A 6,063-nucleotide genomic window follows, 5' to 3' on the forward strand; every position below is an offset into this window, starting at 1 on the left:
TTTATTTTAAAAATATATTTTATTGATTTTTTACAGAGAGGAAGGGAGAGGGATAGAGAGTTAGAAACATCAATCAGCTGCCTCCTGCACACCCGCTACTGGGGATGTGCCCACAACCAAGGTACATGCCCTTGACCACAATCGAACCTGGGACCCTTGAGTCCGCAGGCTGACGCCCTATCCACTGAGCCAAACCAGTTAGGGCAACATTCTTTACTTTTAAACAACTGGAACTTTTTGAACTAAGTTCCTTTTATTCAAATTCCATTTTGAAGCAGTCACATCTCAAATGAAATGGATTTCAGAAATTTATCTTAAAATCTGATAAGGATTAAATATTCCAGTCTACCACAGCAGGAGGAAGGCTTAACATGGCTCATGCCATTCTCCTTTGTTTAACACTTTTCATGATAAAGACCGTGCAGCATATTGCATGAAGAGGAGAAGAGAAAGTATGTGGTGGAGCTGGAAAGCTGGAGTGTACGGCTTGTAGAATACTGCAGAGTGATGGGGACTCCCTTTTCATCAGAGTCATTGCACATTTGTGTATTTAGTACAATAATTTCCTAGCCAATCACTTGGAAATGTTCTGGGGAAGGAACTTCCCCTCCACCCCCAATTTGCAAAAGGTACCATCTGGGAAAGCAGTGACCCTATTGCTGAGTTAATATTTAAAAGGTTTATTTTTGCTCCTTTGGTCCTAGGCCTCTAGCTGAATTGAAATGATTAATCTGGATTAGGACTTTTCCCCCAATTTGCCAATCATTCCAAGACAATCAATCAATTAAACAAACAAACAAACAAACAAACAAACAAACAAGGAGTGCTCTGGGCTTTCTGTTCCCCTTGTTTGCATTTGCTTTATCCTGGGCCTGACTGCTTCTTGCTGGGTTCCTCTCCTTAGTCCTTACTTTATGCCAGATGCTTTTCTAAGCTCTTGATGGATGCTAACTCCTTGAGTCCTATGTTGTTGATCCTTTTTTAAGGATCAAGAAACTAAGGCCCAGAGAGGATAAGTAATTGGCCTGTGGTTACACAGCCAGTCAGGGGCAGAATCAGGATTTGAATCCAGCAATGTGGCATCAAAGTTCCTAGTCTTAACCACTCTACTCTTCTGCCTCTCAGAGTTGGTCTCTTTTCCCCAAAACCTGTGTCTGAAGTTTCATTTTAAACTGCTCTGGCCGTCCACTGTCTGACAGTGGCTATCCCTGTCCTCTATTGTGCCATTCAATTGGATCTCTGGGCACTGTCATTTGGTGCCTCACCAGACCTCCGCTGAATCAATTCCCTTAGTCCTGGTTGCCTCCAATTCCAATTTTCTGCCATTCTCTAAAGACTCACAGCTGAGGTGCCAGTGTACCTTCTGGTGGACCCCAGTCACCTTGTGAGGACAGAAATGGGAAATTGCTATTGAGGGCTATATGATCCCTGGGTGTTTTTTACCTGCCAAGTACGGCAAAGCCTCAGGAGTTATAATGGGCAGAAGGGGGTGGGGGGTGGGGATGGGAAGTCTCCTTTGTTGGTGGGAAGATACATTGGTGCAGCCCCTGTGGAAGGTAATTTGGTAACCATCCAGGTCTGAGCCACCATGATGCTCACCTCCTCTATGATCTCTCTGTTCTACTTTTGTCCCCCAAAGTCTATTCTCAATACACATTCAAATTATTTTAAAACAAAAGACAGATCATGTCACATGCTTTTCTCAGATCCCTCCATCAGCTTCCCCTTTCATTGAGAGCAAAAGCTAAAATTCCCATCATGGACTATAGGGCCGTCCATAAGTTGTCTTGAGCACTCTTTGATCTTATCTCTTATTATGTCCTTCCGGCTCCCTCTGCTCCATCCACACTGGGCCTACTTGCTGTTCCTTGAAGGTGTCAGTGATCTTTCCATTCCAGAGTCTTTGCGTGAGATGTTTCCTCTGCCTGGGACAGTTTTCCCTAGATATCTGCAGTGTCAAAGCTTTTTCCTCCTTTAGGTCTTAGATGAAACATCACCTTCCCCTTGGAGACTTCACTAACTACTCAATTTAAAATTGCAGCCTCTTCACCCTCTTCCCTTTTACTCGTCTCTACTTATTTCTATAGCTATTATCATCTGCTAACACACTCTTATTTATTGTGGTTTTATCTGTTTCTTTCCATGACAATGGAAGTTCATCAAGGGCAGAAATATATTTTTTTGTTTTATTTATTGACAGTGCCTGGCAAGCTATCAAAAAAATATTTTTTATAAATATATTTCTAAAATATTTACTGAATATATTTTGAATTTATTGAATGGCATTTGACTCAGCAATTCCAATTCTAGGAATTTATTTTATGACATACTCATACATGTGCACAAAGCAACGTATACACTGATAGTTATTGAACATTGTTTACTGTAGAAAAAGACTGAACAGTCATCCCAATAGATTAAGCATTACCTGAAAGGGATATTTAATGGATTGGCCAAGTGTTAAACTGGATAGGAATAACAGTTGATCTGTGTTCCACTTCCTCCTAGAAAGTGGGGGTTGATGTTGAAGAACAGATCAGTTATAGTCAAAACTTCATTGTCTTTGTACCTCTGAATAAAAACTTGAAATATATACATAAATGGAGTTGTACTTTTCCCATTATCCCCTACATGGTGAATAAGTTTCAAAGTTGAAAACAAAATGTACAAAACAACAAGAAAGCCCACTGCATGGGAGAACATATTTGCAAATGTTATCACCAATAAGGGTTTAATCTCCAACATTTACAGGGAACTCATACAACTTAACAAAAGGAAGATAAACAACCCAATCAAAAAATGGGCAATGGACCTAAATATATGCTTTTCAAGAGAAGACAGAAGAAAGGCCAAAAGACATATGAGAACATGTTCAAAGTCACTAATCATCCGAGAGATGCAAATCAAAACAACATTGCAGTACCATCTCACACCTGTCAGAATGGCTATCATCAACAAATCAACAAATGACAAGTGCTGGCGAGGATGTGGAGAAAAAGGAACCCTCATGCACTGCTGGTGGGAATGCAGACTGGTGCAGCCACTGTGGAGAACAGTATGGAGTTTCCTCAAAAAACTAAAAATGGAACTCCCATTTGATCCAGTGGTCCCACTTCTAGGAATATATCCCCAAAAACTAGAAACACCAATTAGAAAGGATATATGCACCCCTATGTTCATAGCAGCACAATTCACCATAGGTAAGATTTGGAAACAGCCTAGTGCCCATCAATAGATGAGTGGATTAAAAAACTGTGGTACATCCACACAATGGAATACTATGGGGCTGTAAAAAAGAAGTTCTTACCATTTGCAACAGCATGGATGGAACTGGAGAGTATTATGCTAAGTGAAATAAGCCAGTCAGAGAAAGATAAATATCACATGATCCCACTCATTTGTGGAATATAATGGACAACATAAACTGATGAACAAAAATAGATCCAGAGACAGAGAAGCATCAATCAGACTGTCAAACCTCAGAGGGAAGGTAGGGGAGGGTGGGGGTAAGAGGGAGAGATCAATCAAAGGACTTATATGCTAGCATATAGGCTTAACCAATGGACACAGACAAAAGGGGGGTGAGGGCATGAGTGGGGGGAATGGGGAGTAATGTGGGGATAAGGACACATATGTAGTAACTTAACCAATAAAAAAATTTTAAAAAAAAGAAAACAAAAATGTGTTCTTTTCCTCTAGGCTAAAGAAAAGTGCCAAAAATTAAGCTCAGGCACTTCCCTTGGGCTTACCAAGAGGTGCTAAACTGGTGCTGTCCCTCAACCATCTCCTCTGTCCCCAGGTGCTTATGTAAAAAGATTATGGAATAAGTCCAGTGGTCAAGATTCAGTCTCCGAAGATACAGTGAAGGGGTTCCAGAAGACTCACTCTTAGGATCGGGGCTCCTGTAAGAAAGAGGGGAGGAGACTGGCATTTTCTCTCCTGGATGGATGCAGTTCTACCTGGAGGCTCACTTTGTGTGGTAGTAACACTGTAGTGGAGTTCACTTCTTGGGAAACTTAAAGGGTGCACTTGGTGTTTGGAGGTAATCCGAATCCAGGGACTACTTCTCTTATATCTGAATTTCTGCAAGCAGGAGGCCTGTGGGGTTCATCCACTGCCAAGAAGTGAGAAGGGATGGGGGCAGTTTACATGGGAAGAGGAAGGAGGCAGCCCCAGGTGCATTTGTGCATTTCCCCACGTCCTTTGGAAAAATGGAAGATGAATTCACAGGGTACTGGATCTACCTTTAGGTAAGAGAAAATGAGGGAGAGAAAATGAGTACAGGCCATGAGTTTGTCCAGGCAGCCTCTGGTTCAAGTGCGTGTATCGACTTTAGGGACTGTATTAGTTTGCTGGGGCTGCCATACCAAAACACCATAAACTAGCAGACTTAAACAACAGAAATTTATTTTCTCTTAGCTATGAAGGCTAGAAAACCAAAATCAAGTGTGTTGGCAGGTTTGGTTTCTTCTGAGGCCTCTATCCTTGGTTTTCAGATGACTGCCCTCTTACTGTGTCCTCACATGGCCTTTCCTCTGGTGTGTGCAGCCATGGTGTCTTTTTGTATGTCTAAATTTCTGCAAGCAGGAGGCCTGTAAATGGACAATAGTCAGATTGAATTAGGGCTCTTGTTAATAGCTTCATTTTAACTTAATATTTGCTTTAAAGACCCTGTCTCTAAATACAGTCACATGCTGAGTTACTGGTGTTTTGGGCTTCAATATATGAATTTTGGGTGGACACAGTTCAATCCATAACAGGGACTTAGTTGTTTAGTGGGGCTGCCACTTTCTGGAGTGGCTCTCAACAATGGAGGAAGACATGGTGAAGCGGAGCACCACTCCAAGAAAATCATCCTACACACGAGGAGACCACCCCATCAGCACAGACTTCCAAGTAGTAGGTAGAACTATATTGAGCCAGAATAAGACCAGGGAGCCTCTATAGGTTGTCAGTGATGTAAGAGGGGCTCTGCCTCTCCTCTTCCTCCTGCTATCCATTCTTAACCCACAGTGCCTGCTCCAGAAAGGGAGCCAGACTCTCCTTCTTTCTCCACCCAGTAGCACTCTTCTTAGCTCTCAGTCCCTGAGGCAATGCTAGGTCTACACTGGGGAGAAGAGAGAAGATGAGGTTTAAATTGGACATGAGGTGGGTATTTTAAAGACATTAAATGAAATTTAATGGAAAGCTTTAAGGAAGTTATAGGATCTGCCTAAGAAGTCACTAGGAGGAAAAGGAGATTTTTCAGAGCTTAGTTGAATTGTGGTGCTTGAACAAAAGTAAAGGTATCTCAATTTAAACTCCAATGAGTTGACATTTCTCAATAAACTGGATAACTATCTCTCCACAAAGAAAGGAGCATGTCTTGAAAAACACAGTAAACTGTGTTCAGTAGTTATCTCTGGGGAAGGAAAGTTTGAGATGGGGGCTGGTGTGGGAAGAAAATGTACTTTTCACTTGGTACCCTTTTAAATTAAAAAGAAATCATGTGCATATATGACTTAAAAACTCAATTTAAAACTAAAATAATTATAACCATATAATACTGACAGAGCAGAAGACTGAGTTAAAAAATAGACCTGAAAGATATGTCAATTACATAAAGAAATTCTTACTAGTGGAAAAAGTAATTGTAGGAAAAGCAGGAAACTTGTAATGGGAAGAAGGTGAGGTGTGCTGGGCGTGAGGAGGGAACCTATTTCTAAGTATCTGGAGGAAGATCTGGAGGAGACGGAAGAGGAGAGCTTTAATGTTAGACACCAGTGTGAACCGCCCATGCTGTTGCTTGAAAAGGGATAAAAGTAGTGACAGATGCCTGCAAAGTTTTTGGCATGGAATGGGGTTCCATTTGGTGTGATGCATTTCAAGGTCAAGCTCTTTTGTGTCATGTAGATATGGCATGTTTTTGGCTAGTGCTGAACCCTGGGGTTTGGGATTTGCATATTTGTGGAAGGGACTCAGTCAAAAGGCAATGCACAACAATTTGGCCAATAACATTTGATATAATTCCTCACACTATGTTCAAACAGTAGAAATCACCACCAAAATACCAGAAAAGGATTC

This window comes from Myotis nattereri (assembly GCF_964212035.1).
Source record: "Myotis nattereri genome assembly, chromosome: 3".
Classification (NCBI taxonomy): Eukaryota; Metazoa; Chordata; class Mammalia; order Chiroptera; family Vespertilionidae; genus Myotis; species Myotis nattereri.